At 37.5% G+C, this 19,724-nt stretch overlaps 1 long non-coding RNA gene across 3 annotated transcripts; it reads left to right on the forward strand.

Annotated features, from left to right (window-relative positions):
- The first annotated feature begins 1,985 nt into the window (after positions 1 to 1,985).
- Positions 1,986 to 15,317, forward strand: LOC139198202 (uncharacterized). 3 transcript variants are annotated; one of them, XR_011583474.1, is made up of 6 exons: positions 1,986 to 2,424; positions 2,731 to 2,968; positions 3,073 to 3,503; positions 3,596 to 3,675; positions 3,775 to 4,107; positions 15,020 to 15,317. It is a non-coding gene; the product is annotated as an uncharacterized lncRNA (long non-coding RNA). The 3 variants fall into 3 exon arrangements; XR_011583475.1 differs by lacking the exon at positions 15,020 to 15,317 and having other exon boundaries at positions 1,989 to 2,424; positions 3,073 to 3,247; positions 3,405 to 3,503; positions 3,775 to 4,150; XR_011583473.1 differs by lacking the exon at positions 15,020 to 15,317 and having other exon boundaries at positions 3,775 to 4,150.
- Positions 15,318 to 19,724: the final 4,407 nt, after the last annotated feature.

Raw genomic sequence — 19,724 nt, forward strand, 5'->3', positions numbered from 1 at the left:
GATTTATGGAAAACGGTGTGCGCACATACGATAAGTGTACTGGCAAGATGTCACTTTACAGGCAGCAGTGATGTGGAATGTGAACAATTTTCCTGCATATGCAATGGTTTTCGGGTGGAACACTAGGGGTTATATGGCATTCTTTGTATGGAATAAGGATGTAACATCTGGTTGGCAGGATGGAAAAGTTTGTTACCTTAGTTATCGAAGATGGTTGCCATAGGACCACGAGTGCCATGAGAAAGGTCTGGACATGATCTGAAAATTAGATATCTTAATCGTTTGGATTTTGCTCCGTTCGGGAAAATTGTAAGTATGACCAGACCTTCTACACATATGAACTGGATTCACAACTTTATGTGTTTTAAGCTCTTATATTGGTCGAAACTTAAATTGAGACACAGTCTCAACGTTATGCATGTTGAGAAAAATGTATTTGACACATTGGTCGGCACAATTCTAGATATCGAGGGCAAGACAACGGTCACGATCAAAGCTTATCTTGATTAGAACAAATGGGAATAAGGAGAAGTTTATGGATGAATAGGGATGATAAAGCCATAAGGGATCTTGCGTTTCTTTTAATGAAACCAAATGACAAAGAAAAGTTTTTATCCTCTGTAAAGTTGTCCGATGGGTATGCTTCTAATATTGCGCGTTGAGTGAACATTGATGGGAGTAAATTAGCTAAACTAAATAGTCATGATTTCCATATGATTCTGCAATGCCTACTTCATGTTGGTATTTGACACCTCTTGCCAAACGAAGTACTAAAGCCAATTAGGTTGTTATCCAAATTTTTTTTGCAACTGACGTCAACGATCATGGTGTACCTATGGACGATAAAGAATGGGATACTGAAAATAATGATAGCGACGAAAGTGAAAGTTATTATAGTTCGGATGAAGATTAATGCAATTTATTTGTAAATTTCGTTTCAAATTACATGAAATGGTTAATGTATTTTATTTGTGAATTACTTTTTCAATGCTTTATTAATAAATTTGTTTTATTAAGTTGCTTATAATAAATTTTAATCAAACTTCCAAAAAAAATAACCATTTTAAACATAATTGGGCGACGAATAACCCATTTTCCGTCATGCAAGCGTTTTAATTTTACATGGCTAGACCAGGTATTTGTCGAGCAAAGCTACTTTGTGCGACAAAAGCTTGGTCTTCATCGTGCAATTATCTAAAATTTTGGCTCGGAATTTTTTTTCCTGAAATTTTGAAAACAACGTGCAACAAAGTAGTAAACCTTGCGCATCGAACCCTTCATCGCGCAAGGAATCCATATATTTAATGTAATACGCAATGCCTTTCCCTTTACTTCTTTCTTCTTCCTCTTTTTCATGACGCCTCTCACCCTTTCATCTTTTTCTCGACGAATCTCCAACGTGTTTCACCCTTTCTCACCCTCAATTCCTCTTCCCTTAACACTCTTTCTCTCCCTCTCAGTCCTTCTCTCCATCGCTTATCTCAGCTATCCGTCGTTCCATTACTCACCCTCTATTCCCGTCGCTCCTCTTCATCTCCAAGAGGTAATTTCCTCTTTAATTTTTTTTTTCAATTTACTTAATTTGCCATATTAAATTAGGGTTTATAGATTTAGGGTTTTTTTTTATATTTTAAATAGGGGTTAGAATTAGGGCAATGGGGTTAAATTTAGGGTTCTTAAATTGTGGGTTAGATTAGGTTCTTAAATGAGGGTTTATAGATTTTGGGCAGTGGGGTTAGATTAGGGTTCTTAAATTGGGGGTTAGATTTATGGTTCTTAAATTAGGGGTTAGCTAGATTTAGGGTTCTTAAATTACAAGTTAGATTTAGGGTTCTTAAATTAGGGGGTTATAAATTTTAAATTAGGGATTAGAATTAGGGAAGTGGGGTTAGGTTTAGAGTGCTTAATTTAGGGGTTAGATTTATGGTTCTTAAGTTAGGGGTTTAATGATTTTAAATTAGGGGTTGGAATTAGGGTTCTTAAATTAGGAGCTAGAATTAAGGCAGTGGGGTTTGATATAGGGTTTTAAATTTTCTTTTTAGTTTTAAATTTAAGTAGAAATTATTATGCATGTCTAGGATAATTTGAATACTTGTAATCTTGCAATTTTTTTTTCTGATTATGTAGATGTCACAGCTCATTAGAAGTCGAAAGGCGGTGACAACTACACCTTGTCCAAATCCCTCGCCTTCTACTGCTGCCGTTGCTGCTCCAACGAAGATAGACCCTAGGCCAGTGAATTTGGTTGATCCAATTGGTCCTCAAGTCCCCTAGGCACTGACATCATCAACCTCTTTGGTGGCGCTACCTATTAGCGCCAAGCATGCTCACCGGCACCCCTACTCCAGACACGATGTCGCCATCGGCATCCACAATCGATGCCTCCATCGGCATCCACAATCGATGCCTCATGTTCACAGCCAAGTATACTATCCTAATAAACTCCCTTATTTCCTTGTTAACTTAGTTATGTTATTTTAAGATTAATTTTGTTCAGTTAGGATATTTAAGGATTAAAAAGTTATTATATATATAAATATATGGTTTATTGTTGTGATTGTTCCCAAATGCCTTATTAGACGGTTGTGATTATTGTTGTTGGATACATATATTGTTTATTGTTATTTTCAGGATTTGGGAAATGTTTTAATTATAGGGGAGATTCTGCTGAAATTTCAATAGCATTTTTAATTAGTTTTGGTTTAACGTTAATTTTTAATTTGTTTGCAGCCAAGAAAAACACCCAGAGACATTGCCGACAATTGAACACAGCGAAGGTCACCCGAGTGACCAATGATTGTATCACGATCGGATACGATGAGCGGCATCGGGCTACACCAACAACAAAGTAGCATAGCGCATTGGTCCACAACGATGGGCACGTTGTTTGGACTTTTGCCATATGCGGTGGAAGTCTTGGAAGCCGATGCTAGACAAGGTGAAAAAGGAGGTGCACGATCATTTGTTGGTAAGTATCCTCGCCTTTTTAATGGTTTTCATATAAAATTTATATGTTTATATTTATTAATGTATTTAATTACTAATATTTTCGTAATATTTGTTATATTGCAGACAAACTACAATTTCGACAACATCAACGAGCACATGTTGGTGTACCTTAACTGGCTCTTCTTTGAACGGTACAAGTAATGGAAGAACAACCTGCACCAGCATTTCGAGATTTATGATGATTTGTAGGTCGCTCTCTATGTGGGTTGCCTAAAGGAGTCTGAGGATCAGGAAGAAAGTTGGGTTTGGCTTTGCAATCATTTTTTATGAGCTAGCCTACGTGGTTCTTATTTTAATACGACTTAATTTATTGTACTTTTTGAAATGTGTAACTAATGTTTATTAATTTTTTTCTTTAAATATTACAACTAATACATTTATTTTGTGCATAACAGAAGAAGGCAAAGGTCAACAAGATCAATCGGGAGAAAACGACTCTTCTCCACCATTCATGTTTAAGGCCTTTCTCATATAGGTTGAAGGCGTGGCATAAGGTATTAAAGCTTTTAATTCCAATTTTAATATGTCGCTCTTTTTTTTTTTTTTTTTGCGTACTAACATCTTTTCTATCTTTTTCTATTACAAGGGGGTTCAAAATTCTCGAAGATCAATGTCTTTGCTGACATTTATGTTCGACCTGAGGATGAGCTGACCGAGTCCCTTCATGTAAGTGTTATTCATTTCTGATTAATATCTTGCACATTCGAGTATTATAATAATTAATTCAAATTGTTTATTATTAAGATTCCATGTTTTATTTCATAGGCAATTATGGTGGAGAAGAGCCAATCGGTTCTTTAGGAGTTCGCTTCCCCGAACACGTCGATCGAGTCTGTGGATTCTCCCAAGAATGGGGGGTTTCACATCCTTACAAAGACCTTGGATTAGACCCTCGGTCAGAGGTCAGGGACGTGTTACTGAGGTATAAGGAATACCAAGAGACGGGAGACTAGAGCCTTTTCATCCTCACAATCGAAGGGCGAGTTCACAACTTTGACGCAAAAAGTGGCTGGCCTGAGAAGTGAGCTCACATTGTACAAGACCTAGATGTCGTTGATCATACAAGTGAAGGAAAAAATTTGTCCTAGCTAAGAACATGTAAGAACATTTGAATACATATGCAAACTATTAACACTTTAAAGTAGGCATGCATTAAAAAACAATTCATAAAACCCATGACTTTCAAAGCCTAGTATATGGTGAACCAAAACTCTTTAACAACATTAAAGAGAAGTAAAGATTTAGAGTTTCTTTACCCTTGAAGCTCATCCTTGTTTACACAAGTGATTCACCCAAGTGGAGGGCCTTCAAGTCACCTCCAAGCTACTTGAATCTTGCTGGTGATTTTCCCCTTTTAGTGCTCATTTGCTCCTTGAGGATGTGAGGAAATGATCTCCAAAACACCAAAGGTTTGGTGTCTCTAAGTCTCCACACCAAGGGTGAGGTGTGAAGATGAAATGGATGACTTAGAGAAGAAAAGATTGCTAGCTAAATCTCCTCTAAGTGGCCGGCCTCTTTGTAGAGAGAAAGAGAGAAAATGTTTCACCTCTTTGCCTCAAAGAAAACCCTTAATGAAAATAAAGCTATAAAGTTGCTTTTATACTTCATTACAAGTGAGTGGCAAACTTGTAATTAATCCAAGTTTGCTCCATTCACCCTAATGGCCGGCCTTACCTTGTTATTGGGCTAATTTGCCCATTTTGTTTTAGTTGTCATACAACTTAAACATAATGGGCCTTGTGGACCAAAACGCTTTTGGGCCCCGAAACCCAAAACCAACTTAAAAGCCCCAATACGAACCTTTCGTAAAATTAATTAACTAATTTAATTAATCTTTTACCATTCTTCAATTAAACCATTTAATTGCATATCCATTTCATTTAATTTCTTCACTATCGCCCTTACTCGGTGTACGATCCATTAGGTTCCAATTAGCGAGGTAGTGGGCGATTGTTACTCTTAACGATTGATTGTGAATTGAAACCACATTTCAATTCTCCCTTAAAATTAGTGTTTGCTAACCATTAAGGCTTCCACAAACCATGAGTGACACCTAGCAGTATGTCATGGTTACCCAAGCTAAGTAGAAGTGGTTGGAGAACCTATCCAGTTACAATTACAATGAAATAAGGTCCTTCTCTAATACAATACTCTTAATCACATTGTTTGAATGATAGTTTGTTTCATGTCTACTATCAAATGTGATACTTCTGTATATGATTCAATTGAATATGATTTGGAACAAACTTCCTAAGTTATATTCATATGCTTTGGTCAAAGACTCTCGAATCATATATTAGAGTATTCTTCTTCCACCATGGAAGGTTAGAGATCCCTTGTTGTACATTCATATGCCTACATGACTAGATAGCTTGACCCCAACAATGCCGTGGACACTCCAATGGAATGCCTTTGACATGATCAAAGATCAAGGACCTAACCATTAGACATCTATGATGCCTCAGGTCAAAGAACTACTTTGCATATTGCAACTATCGAGTTCTTACATGACATGTATGTTCGAACTCTCTTTTGATCGTAGTTCAGTGTACTCGATTACTCTTTCGAGCACCTATGTGTTTGTCTTAGTGTCCAACACTAAATGACTTGAGACTAGTCATACTCACGCTTGAGTCAACATAACACATACTAACCTTAGCGGATTGTCAATGCCCAATTGGCAATCCTATGGCTAGGAACGTTTTAGGAATGAACATAAGAGAAAGGTCTCGATAATCTAACTCACTTAGATCACTTATCTCTTAGATCAAATACATTCCTTGGATTCCCTTATTGCTTAAACACATGATACAATAAATAGTGATTAACAATAAGCTTTGCCCTTCATTAAACATATAAACGTTTAATACAATAAGTATTCCAAAAGCTATTACATCAAATGAGTGGCTTTGTGGGCATACTTCCAACAATCTCTCACTTGCACTCAAAGCCATCCTCCCATGTATCTAATACCCATGCTTTCCATATGACGGTCAAGCTGGATTTGAGACATTGGCTTTGTCAGTGGATCTGCTACGTTATTGGCTGAAGCAACTTTGAGAATGTTGACTTTCCCCTCGGCAGCATATCTTCTAATGATATTAAAGCGCCTGTCAAAATGCTTGTTCTTTTGATGTGCCCTGGGTTCCTTGGCTTGAGCTATCGCCCCACTATTATCACAGTACAAAGTTACTGGTGAAGTAATGGTTGGAACCACTCTAAGTTCAGTGATGAACTTCTTCATCCAGAACGCTTCTTTGCCGGCATCAGCTGCATCGACATATTCAGCCTCTGTCGTGGAATCAACAATTACACTTTGTTTCTTACTTTTCCAATTGACAGCTCCATTATTCATAGTGAATACATATCCGGAGTTGGAACTCCTATCATCGACGTCAGATTGGAAATCTGCGTCTATATAGGCTTCCACTCGTAACTCTGTTGCTCCTCCATGAACGAGGAACATGTCCTTAGTTCTTCTTAAGTACTTAAGGACCGTCTTGACAGCTGCCCAGTGTTCTGATCCTGGGTTAGATTGATATCGACTAGTAATGCTCACAGCATATGCGATATCAGGCCTTGTGCATATCATGGCATACATGAGACTCCCTATGGCGGAAGCATAAGGAATAGCATTCATTTGCTGTATCTCTTTAGGAGTCTTAGGTTCCATGGACTTAGAAAGGTGAATTCGATGTCTAACAGGAAGAAAACCTTTCTTAGATTGTTCCATCTGGAACCTACTTAGCACCTTATCAATGTACATAGATTGGGATAATCCAATTAATTTTCTGGATCTATCACGATAGAGCTTTATCCCAAGTACATAAGATGCATATCCTAAATCTTTTATGTGGAAGGTTTTGGACAACCACACTTTTACAGAAGAAAGTAATGCAGTGTCATTCCCTAATAGTAATATGTCATCTACATATAACACTAGGAATACAACTGCATCCCCAACGACCTTTTGATAAACACAATTGTCGTCTTCGTTTTGAGTAAAACCAAACGTTTTGATTTCAGTGTCGAAACGAATGTTTCAGCTCCTAGAGGCTTGCTTAAGTCCATAAATGGACCTTTGAAGCTTGCATACTTTAGTCTTTTCAGACTTGGACACGAAACCTTCGGGTTGAGCCATGTAAAGCTCTTCCTCTAGGTAGCTATTCAGAAAGGCCGTCTTCACGTCCATTTGCCAGATTTCATAATCATAGTACGTAGTTATAGCAAGCAAAATCCGAATGGACTTAATCATGGCTACAGGAGAGAAAGTTTCTTCATAGTCAATCCCTTCTCTTTGCCTGTAACCCTTGGCTACTAATCTAGCCTTATAAGTCTCCACGTTCCCATCAACGCTTATCTTCCTCTTGAAGACCCATTTGTTTCCAACAGGTACAATACCTTTTGGAGGGTCTACAAGAGTCCAGACCTGATTTTGATACATGGAATCCATCTCGGATTTCATGGCCTCTTGCCATCTCTTTGAATAAATGTCGGACATTGCTTCAGTGTAGTCCTTAGGGTCCTCCTTTGTGTCATTGTCACCTAGAAGGTGCAATTCCGCAAAGTCATTGTCTAAGCCATACCTCTTAGGTGGCTTACTAACCCGTTCAGATCTACGTGGAGCTAGGGGTTCAGGAACAGGGTTGTCAACTTGTCGAGTGATTGTTTGTGGTTCATCATTAATCTCATTAATTTCCATCTCTTTACTTATAGTTCCTTTGAGAACAAATTTGTCCTCTAGAAACTTAGCAGTTTTGGCGACAAAGACTTTCTGGTCGTCTGGATGGTAGAACTCATATCCCATAGTTTCTCTAGGATATCCCACAAAATGGCACCTTACTATCTCACTTCGAGCTTAGTAGCTTCAAGCTTCTTGACATATGTTTCACAACCCCAAATCTTAACATGATTAAGACTTGGCTTTCTTCCATGCCATATCTTCTAGGGCGTTTGTGAAACTGACTTGGAAGGTACTCTATTAAGCAAGTAAGCTGCTGTATATAGAGCATATCCCCAGAATGTTACTGGTAGATCAGCGGAACTCATTATAGAACGAACCATGTTCATCAAGGTTCGATTTCTCCTTTCAGAAACTCCATTAAGTTATGGAGTTCTCGGTAGAGTCCACTATGATATTATTCCACACTCTTTGAGATAATCTAGGAACTCATTACTCAGATATTCACCCCATCGATCCGATCTTAAGATCTTTATCTGTTTCCCAGTTTGCTTCTCAACTTCATTCTTGAATTCTTTGAACCTTTCAAAGGATTCTGACTTGTACTTCATAAGATACACATAGCCAAACCGAGAGTGATCGTCGGTGAATGTGATATAGTAGGAGAAGCCTCCTCTCGACGTAGTAGACATAGGTCCACATACGTCAGTGTGGATTAACCCTAGAATTCCAGTGGCACGCTCTCATTTTCCAGTAAATGGAGATTTGGTTATCTTCCCTTTCAAGCAACATTCACAAGTACCCATCCGGTCATCACCTAATGAGCGGAAATATCCGTCTTTCGACATCTTGCGAATCTTATCAAGGTTCACATGTCCAAGTTTAAGATGCCACATCTTTTCTTGGTTAACTTCTTCTCTAGCCCTTTTGGGTTTTGAGGTATTCCCGCTTGCAATACAGTGCATCCCACTATTCGTCTTTAGGTGAAAAAGTCCCTCTATCATATTACCATGAGAGATAATACGACCGTTCAAGTATAAAGTGCAACTCATTTTGTCAAACAATACTGAGTGCCCATCTCGTAAAAGCTTAGAGATGGAAATCAAATTCTTTATACATGAAGGAAAATATAAACAATTTTTAAGTTCCAGGACTTCCCCAAAGGGTAGGTTAAGCATGTAGGTGCCTATTGCTTTTGCAGAGATTTTAGTGTCGTTCCCAACTCGCACAACCATCTCCCCATTGCACAGTGACCTGCTCCCTGCTAGTCCCTGCAACGTATTGCAGATATGTTGACTAGCGCCTGAATCAAATATCCAGGAATTGGAGCTCACTGTAAAAGCACTCTCTATGACAGAAATAGTCTCTTCAAAAGTTCGTGTCATAAGGCTCGCAATGCACACCCTGTATTTCTTCTTCCAACGTTCATCCTTTCCACAATGAAAGCATGTTCCTTTGGATTTCTTTGCCTTCTTCTTATGCAACCTTTTCCTTGTGATTGCATTCTCACTCCCACTGTCCCTTTTGAAACCTTTTTCAAATTTACAGCACATGTTAATCATCTCGTTTAAAGCATTCGAATCTATTCACTTTATAGTTTACAATAAACTTAGTGAAATCATCCGAGAGAGATGCAAGGAAAAAGTCTTGGGCCATTTTCCCATCGATGGAAGTTCCTAAACTTTTAAGATCTTTAAATATCTTTTCCATCTTTTGTCCATGTTTATGGACCGATGTCCCCTTTGCCATTTTGGCATTCATTAGACTACAAACATTTGAGAATCGTACATTACTAGTCTCAATGTCATGCATCTTATGCAAACTTTCAACCATGGCACAAGAAGTGTCCATGTGCTTATGTTGCTTCATAAGCTCCTCACTAAGTGAAGTGAGGATTAAGCATTTGGCTTGTAGGTCATCCTCATAGTGTCTAACATATTTTTGACACTCCTCATTTGAAGCTAGTTTCGTAGGAGGTAAATGAGGAGGGGATTGCTTAAGCACATACAATATGTCTTTCACCTTTGAGACATTCTCAATGTGGCGATACCAAGCAAGGAAACGTTGGCCCTTAAGGCCATTTTTGTCAAGTATAATGGTGGGTATAATTTTAGGCATGTCGTTAACTACATAACATAACAAAAATCGTATTAGATTGTTTGTTTTAAAACTATTTGATTGGGTCTTTGAATCAAATAGTACCACCCACTATTTTTGGCAAATTCCACATCCCTCAATAAAATTCGAGAGTTATATTGAACTCTTAGCGGGGTATGGGAGACTCACCATTACCAAGCCCACCTCACGATGATACGATGTTGGTTAGCAAAAATAATGATGAGAGAATAACGTTTTATTCATTTACAACTTTTGTAATTACCCATCCGTTTGGCCTCTAGAGAATGTTGCCTCACGATGATACGATGTCGGCTCCATTGCACTTAGTTAAGTTATTCCCACCATGCTTAGTTTGTGAAGGGGTTCAAGAATAGCCTCACGATGATACGATGTCGGCTATCCTCGTTGCCTACACTCACCTCATCATATGTTTATGGACTCCTCCTGGATGTAAGCACATACTTTGAACTCCCCCATGATAGGGTGAAGCCGGTGCATGAGTCACAAATGATTGGAGCCCACCACGGTGGAAGGCCTACGAAGAGATGTTCAAAATGTCTCTCGCTTATCAACTTAATATTCGTTTTGTTGAGGGAGTAGTGTTGGGCTACATCAAAATCATTTTAATCTCATTAAAAGAACTTGGGCCTATCATAACCATTGATCCAAGTTAATATGAATTAGTAGTTTATAATACTCCCACTATTTCGAAGAAACAAGCGAGACTATATGGAACTACTAATGAATGCATTGCATCCTCATATGGACTATATAGTCATATTAGGTTTTAGGATGATTATGAACCGTTTAATTTGATCCAACACGAGCCTTGTGTTGGACCTTGGGTCTAAGGTAGGTAGTTGTTGATTTTAGTTACGCGTTTAATCCAATTAAACCGTTATTTCCTATTGGGCGTTGGACCCAACTATTCCATTTTGCATACATATAAACAAAAAGGAATACATGAAATAATAATAAGGGCTTATGCCCTTTTACAACACAAATGATGGACTTATGTCCATTTACAACAAATTGAATTAATCAAATTACATTCAAATCTACACTACTAAACCCAAACATTCATAATGTAAATCGGCCAATCACATAGCTCAATTATCATGGCCTTTGGTTCATAATCACCCTTTTCTTAATCAATCACATTAACTAAGAAAACAACTTTAAACAATTGGTTTTCGGATCCATAGAATTGATTTAAATGGAACTAAATGAAATGAAAATCCAATTCTCATTAAAGAGACAAAACCATTTTGTTCTCATCTTATTTGGGCCAAAAGGAAACTATGACCACAACATTTGGGCCACAATGCAAATACAAAAACTTTTGAGGTCACTTTGTAAAAACACAAAAGTCCACAACTTCATTTAATTACAACTAGAACCCAAAATTTTAATAATGTAAAAACATCATTAAAGGATCAAAACAATTTGTCCTTTAGAGTTTTTGGGCCTTAACGTAACAACGTAAACTTTTGGGCCAAAGTGCAAATACACAAAAGTATCAAAACTTTATGTAATTGCATAAAAGGCCCCAAAAGTACCCCCACTAGGGGGTGGCCGGCCTTTAGAGAAGATATGAAAAATTTTCTAAAAAGTTTTTGCAAGTTGATTTTGGTGGGTGAGGTAAAGGTGAAATTGATGGTTTGTAAGAAAACTTAAAGTCTATGACAAACATTAAAACCATTTCATCACATCTCACCAATAACCATCAACCATCAAATAATAAACCAAAACTTTATGAACAAACATAAAACTTTTGAATCAAAACTTCAAACCTTTTTGTTCTTGGCAAGAACTTCAAGAACATTGAAGAACACTCATGAAAACTCATAATAGCTCCATGAATGTTTTCACTCACCAAAACTCAAATTTTCACCACTCAAAAGAGGGCTAATATCCTAGGGTACTTAGGGGTTCCAAAAGTCACTTTAAAACCATTTTAACAAGACAAACATGAACCCAAAAAATCACCCTTTGGATTTGGCCGAATTTCCCAACATACATGGCACCAAATTTTAGTTCCAATATTCATGCTTAAATGAAATACATCTACAACATTTGAGATGCTAAATTTTCAAGCAAAATTTATATTCAAAAGCAAGAACAAAGCTTGTAACATTTACAACATTTAAATCACATATTATGAAAATCACAAAACCCAAAAGGATTCACCATAAACTAGGCCTAGGCTCTGATACCACTTGAAGGAAAAAATGTGTCCTAGCTAAGAACATGTAAGAACATTTGAATACATATGCAAACTATTAACACTTTAAAGTAGGCATGCATTCAAAAACAATTCATAAAACCCATGACTTTCAAAGCCTAGTATATGGTGAACCAAAAGACTCTTTAACAACATTAAAGAGAAGTAAAGATTTAGAGTTTCTTTACCCTTGAAGCTCATCCTTGTTTACACAAGGGATTCACCCAAGTGGAGGGCCTTCAAGTCACCTCCAAGCTACTTGAATCTTGCTTGTGATTTTCCCCTTTTAGTGCTCCTTTGCTCCTTGAGGATGTGAGGAAAGGATCTCCAAAACACCAAAGGTTTGGTGTCTCTAAGTCTCCACACCAAGGGTGAGGTGTGAAGATGAAATGGATGACTTAGAGAAGAAAAGATTGCTAGCTAAATCTCCTCTAAGTGGCCGGCCTCTTTGTAGAGAGAAAGAGAGAAAATGTTTCACCTCTTTGCCTCAAAGAAAACCCTTAATGAAAATAAAGTTATAAAGTTGCTTTTATACTTCATTACAAGTGAGTGGCAAACTTGTAATTAATCCAAGTTTGCTCCATTCACCCTAATGGCCGGCCTTACCTTGTTATTGGGCTAATTTGCCCATTTTGTTTTAGTTGTCATACAACTTAAACATAATGGGCCTTGTGGACCAAAACGCTTTTGGGCCCCGAAACCCAAAACCAACTTAAAAACCCAATACGAACCTTTCGTAAAATTAATTAACTAATTTAATTAATCTTTGACCATTCTTCAATTAAACCATTTAATTGCATATCCATTTCATTTAATTTCTTCACTATCGCCCTTACTCGGTGTACGATCCATTAGATTCCAATTAGCGAGGTAGTGGGCAATTGTTACTCTTAACGATCGATTGTGAATTGAAACCACATTTCAATTCTCCCTTAAAATTAGTGTTTGCTAATCATTAGGGCTTCCACAAACCATGAGTGACACCTAGCAGTATGTCATGGTTACCCAAGCTAAGTAGAAGTGGTTGGAGAACCTATCCAGTTACAATTACAATGCAATAGGGTCCTTCTCTAATACAATACTCTTAATCACATTGTTTGAATGATAGTTTGTTTCATGTCTACTATCCAATGTGATACTTCTCTATATGATTCAATTGTATATGATTTGGAACAAACTTCCTAAGTTATATTCATCTGCTTTGGCCATAGACTCTCGCATCATATCTTAGAGTATTCTCCTTCCACCATGGAAGGTTAGAGATCCCTTGTTGTACATTCATATGCCTACATGACTAGATAGCTTGACCCCAACAATGCCGTGGACACTCCAATGGAATGCCTTTGACATGATCAAAGATCAAGGACCTAACCATTAGACATCTATGATGCCTCAGGTCAAAGGACTACTTTGCATATTGCAACTATCGAGTTCTTACATGACATGTATGTTCGAACTCTCTTTTGATCGTAGTTCAGTGTACTCGATTACTCTTTCGAGCACCTATGTGTTTGTCTTAGTGTCCAACACTAAATGACTTGAGACTAGTCATACTCACGCTTGAGTCAACATAACACATACTAACCTTAGCGGATTGTCAATGCCCAATTGGCAATCCTATGGCTAGGAACGTTTTAGGAATGAACATAAGAGAAAGGTCTCGATAATCTAACTCACTTAGATCACTTATCTCTTAGATCAAATACATTCCTTGGATTCCCTTATTGCTTAAACACATGATACAATAAATAGTGATTAACAATAAGCTTTGCCCTTCATTAAACATATAAACGTTTAATACAATAAGTATTCCAAAAGCTATTACATCAAATGAGTGGCTTTGTGGGCATACTTCCAACAACAAGCCCTTAGTTCCTCCAACATCTGTCTCCCCAATATTTTTGCACCACCGACATCAGAACCCATCCACCCTGAGCATACCCAGCAATTAGACCCGTCGACCTCAGACCCCGTCCTCTACCCCGATCCCGTCCCCAACCCCGATTTAAGGTTTTGAAGCGCCTCTAAACAACTTGCCTATAGACTACACAACCTTTTTTTCCCACTTGCTTTTTGAACTTTGTAGTTGTACGTACATTTTTGTTTATATTATAAATATTTTTTTGGCAATTTTATTACGTATTTGTATTTTATTTTTTTATTACAAAATTGAAACTAGAACAAAAAAAATTAAAAAAGAAAATGTACACTATGTGCGACAAAATCATTCGTCATGCAAAACTAGGTGTGTCAAAATAATGTCGTCGCACAAAAATTTTTGCAACAAATGTATATCATTTAATTATTTCAAAATTTCAAACACTTCATCTCTCAAACATCTTAGAGACGACATTGAGACATCCCAACTATTTGTTGTCACGAAGCACACTTGTAGCCTCGTACTTCATGCGACAAAGGCCTTCGTTCATAAATATTTTGTGCGACGAGTCAAAGACGTCGCGCAATCATCTAGGGTGCAACAAATTTATTTTGTTTGTTGCACAAGGTCTTTTTTCACGATCTTTGCGCGATGACTTATGTGCGACGAGTTCCACGTTGCCTTAGGTTTTGTGCGACCAGAAAATGATTTGCACGACCAACACTCTTTCGTCACGATAAGTGTTAATTGTAGTAGTGGAAATAGTTGCATGTAGGTTTTCTTCTCACTCAATCGGTCGCCTAAACTCATGAAATTGGACAATGGCTGGACTTAATCTCAATCATGTCTTCGCTCCTCTACCAAATGAAAATTAAGGATCGTTGTTGGTCTTAGATCATGTCCCCTTAGGGTTTGGTTGGACTTGTATTGCATTAGTTTACTATAGTATACTACATGTGATGTGCTGATTATTAATTTTCCATAATACTCGAAACTTTTTCAGGCTTTGAGCTCCCACTTGTTTGTAGAACCTAATACAAGATTAGAGAAGTACCATAAATTCACTTTATGTTCAGTTGTAATGAATTTTTTTTTATAACTTTTTCAGGCTTTGAGCTCCCACTTGTTCCTTGGTGCCACTAGAAGAAGAAGAAGAAAAAAAAAACGTTGTTAGACGAAAAAGTTCTATCGGATCAAAGTGGTGTTTATCGTCATAATTTTTGGTCGACGGAGGTTCATCGAGAAAGTTTGGTCAAGTAAAACCATCACTCGAAGATTTAACAGACGAAAATAGAAATTTTTCGGGCAAATCCGTCTTGACCTGACAAAATTCTCTTGCCCGACTACGGGGTTTCGTCACCCACATCAAATTAAATAATGTAAATCTTGACCCAACGAAAATGTCATCAGGCCAACTGTTTAGAATCAAAATTATCAAATTTAATTATACTAATAACATAAAGTTTGCTGGACGAACAATTTTATAATGATAATATTTATAATATAATTTATCTAATTCTAATTATACTAATTCGTCGGCTAAATTTTTTATTTTTTTAATTCTTTACAATGATAATATTTATAATAAATAATTTATTTAATTCTTGACGCACCCTGACTCGGAATGTCCACTAGGATTCCGAATCGAGCTGTGATGGCCGACACCAAGAAGGTGATGAAGCCATAAGGTGTAGTGATGTGGAAAAGTGAATAAATTTAAACCTAAAAGTGCCTAAATATAAGAGTGTACTGTGACCAAGAATGAACTCATTTCACACGTGATATCAGAGCATAAGTACATCACAGTAAGATAGGGTGAGAATTATACCATCGGGGGTAATCGTCTACACCAAGATTTGCCAAGAATCCTCGTCGATACGAAAGCTAAGCTGCTAATAACTGGAGGGGAGCAAACCAAGGGTGAGTGGGCCTGAAAAATAAAGTTTTAATAAAAAAAACTTTTGAAAACGTTATAACCCCTCGCTGCAAAACAAGTATAGTTTCCAAAAATATACATACTACATATAGTATGAAAACTCCTACCATAACCTGCAAAATATCAAGATATCAATACGCCACAAATCTCGTACGTAAACATATTATGTCAATAACCACATAATCTAGCATAGGCAAATATATCATAATGAGTGCTCATCGACATATGTTGACACACAAGTTCATGCAACGTAGTCTGACATGAACAGGACTGGTGTAAGGATGCTATACACTCTAGTGCTACAATCACGTGAAAACTAGCGCTATTCGTGGCCACATATGAGTCAGAGTTGCCTATTGCAACATGTACGACAAGACTGGCACCTACTTGGATTCAAGGCGAGCGTACGGTGAGGATGTGAACATGCACGTGATTTCGCTAAGTCTTGTAAACTTTAGTCTAATCCTGGAGTACGTAAGAAATTCTTTTACAAATGCATAAATGGAAACTATCCATCATATATACATAAAACACTTCCCCAAGGATGTTCTAGAATGATTTGTAACCCATTGATTAAAAGTCAACTGTTGGTCAAAGGTCGATGGTAGGGTCCACAACCCTACGTAACTCGATATGAAAGATCCACATCTTGGATTTCCGATCCGTAACTTTCCAAGAGTTTCAATAAGCTTCTAGAACAACATCGTAAAGTTTCAGAACGATCCAACGGTTTGATCTCCACCAATCGCTAAAATTAAGTGGTTGCCAACGTTTAGATTTACAAATTTAGAAAACCCATCCGGGAAGATCCATACGTCATATTCCTAATCCGCTAGTTCCTAATATCTTTAAATATTATGTACTATTATGTATTAAAGTTTGGTGATGATCCAATGATCGGATCATTGAATCATATAATAACCAAGCGGTGGCCCTTAACAGAAATATAACCAAACAACAGAATTTCATCAATTAGATGTCTAATATGCAATCAGGGCACCCATTTTAGCCTAGGGAGGTCAAATGGTGTCTCTACCCACGCACCGCCGTACGTGGCGGCCAGAAAATTCAACTAATTCCAAAAATTCTCAAATTTTACAACAATGAAGATCTCAATGAGTAGAGCAAGTTTTCTATCTGTGGCCATGTCCAATTTGGCCAAGAAAGGCCCAAAATTAGGTCGCACCTGTCGGAAACTTTAAAATGGGTAAGCTTCAATTCACCATTGCCAATGCTCCGCCGCCCCTACCACTGGTTGGGTCGTGTTTCTGGTCTAAAGGGAGTTGATTAAGGGTGGTGGTGGGTGGTGAAATTCCCCGGATTTTGGTCAGTTGGGTGTGAGGGAGCACAAGCCGACGGGAAGCTTGGGAAGGTTTTTTTTTTTTTCCTAATTGCTGTCTCTCTTTCTTCTCCAATTGGCCTTAAAACTCTAATCTAATTGGTCCTTGAACAAAATCTGATTAGGCCTCATCCCATAAGGTGGGAATTCACTTGATTAAAAATTAAGGTTTAACTGTTCAATTTAATTCCTAAAATTAACATAATTGAAATTAACTTATGTTTATACCATATTTAGAGCCTCATATTTAGATCTCGTACAAATACTCAGGGGACTTAAATGTAATTATGTGATAAAGGAAGGGGCAAATATGTAATAAGTGAGGAGTCCTTATTCTATAAAAGGACCCCTCACCCTTACAATTAGAGGAGGTGATGCGTAAAATAAGTTAACACACAAATTAACCATCTTTTTGACAATTGTAGTATAGATGTAAGTAGGGTATCGTTCTAGGCCGGGGATTAGGAGGGATTGCTAATCTATTCTAAATTAATTTAAAAATATTAAACAAGACTCAAGGACACAAAACTAGGCTAAAAACTCTAATAACTCGAAACACACTTAGAATGACTCAAAATAATGAAAACAATCAAATTAGACACTAGGAATTGAAATGGACGGAAATTGAATTAAAAGACTAACAACAATGAAAACTAACTAAATAATATAATTTAATAATGGGGGGGGGGTTTGGTTTTGACGAGAAGTAAATTAAACTTAAATAAATTACAGAATTGACAAAAGCATGAAATTAAGGTGAAAGGATAGGTGACGGACTAACTAGAGGGTTCTTCTCCACACATGACACATATGCAACCTAAATTGATTTTCAGTTGTTCTTTCAATAAATTGTAAATCTCAACGCCCCAAATTAACCGTGAATTGCACTAATTAACCCTCAGTTTTTCCACAAGTTATTGGGTTGGATGATTGCATACGACAACCCAAAACATTCCCTACAAGTTCCCTACATGAATTGCATAATAGAGATACAAGCAAGAATCATTAAGTTCTATGAAAAACATAAGCATTGACGAGGCACTCGTTACTATGATTTGCATGAAACTTATGCCAAGAATTTACTTAACGTGATTGTGACTAGCAACCTTCACTACTTGTGAATATAAGTTCATAACGATTAGGTGAAACTCCCTTATATTCTAGCGTCAAATTCATGCATGTAAATTAAGTATGCATTCTTAATCGACATACAAAAATAAGCTATCAATCAAGCAGTTAAGCAAATTAAATCACAACTCAGAAATCACAACTGAAGGTAATCAATTCATATTACAAATATATTCATGGCTTTGAATTAACCTCTAGCCAAAATAAATTTAGTTACACATTATTAAAACAGAAATAAAATATAAGTTTGGAAAGATTTAACCGAGAGAGAAGGCAGCTTGCTGCTTCTGTCTGTCCGCGCCTTCTCTCTGTTCGAGTCTATATCCTCTTTGTCCTTCCGTGCCTTCCTCCTTTCTGCGCTGCTCCCTCCTTATTTTCTGCGCCTCTGTCGTCAGTCTCTCTGCTTCTCTGCCGTGTCAGTCTCTCTGCTTCTCTTTGTTTCCTGCCTTCCGCACACTTCCCTGCTCTCCCTTCTATTCTACTCGTTTCTCTTAGTCTCTCCCCGTGTCTCTATCTCTCTCCCCTTCACTCCCCTGCCTCTCTGGCTTCCTTTTATTTTCTGCTCTCCAGTCCGTGTCCCACTTCTCTTCTTTTCTCTTTGCGCCTGCTGTCCACTGACTTCTGCTCTCTGTCAGTTTTCTTCTTTTATTTTCTGCTCCTCTCGTTTCTCTTGGTCTCTCCCCCACCTCTTATTCTTTTATTTTTCTTTTCTGCTTGCCACTCATTCCGTGTCCTCCTTCATGCATTTGCTGCTGTATGTTAATCATTCATCATGATTTTATGCTTTCTTTTTTTATGTTGTATCTGAAGTGCCCCTTTGCTTTTCTCTTCTTTGTTCGTTGCCTTTAGCCAAAGGGCAATGACAATTCAAAGCACCAAGCCCATCATTTTCTCATTTCATTATTTTCTTATTCCTTCCATCATTCCATGTCTTCCATGCCGTGCTTTCCTTTCCATCCCATTTATTTCTGTTGCTCAGTGTCTTTTATTTTCTTTTCAGCCCATTTTGTTTGAAATTAATCCTAAAACAAAATTAACTGTACATTAACACAAGGTAAGTTAAAATGCCACAATTTTAACACAAAAACATCACAAAGACTTTAGAAATGGATGGTATAAATGCATGAAATATATGATTGATCAGGAGGCCAATTCCTAAGGCTCCTCACCCCCTCAAGCTCACTCTCAGAGCTCTCTCTCTCCCTCAAATAAATACATAATCAGTGTGGACGTAGCCCAAACCTTGGGGTGAACCACGATACATCTTGTGTTACTTACATTTCTTGCAGATTCACGGTCGGATTTACGTTGTTCCAAGACCTCCGGTTTTGTGCATCAATATTTGGCACCGTTTGTGGGAATCAACAAGAAAAGCTATGTCGGTTCTCTCTCAATATTTCACGTCCGCTG

This window comes from Malus domestica, chromosome 08, assembly GCF_042453785.1.
Source record: "Malus domestica chromosome 08, GDT2T_hap1".
Lineage (NCBI taxonomy): Eukaryota > Viridiplantae > Streptophyta > Magnoliopsida > Rosales > Rosaceae > Malus > Malus domestica.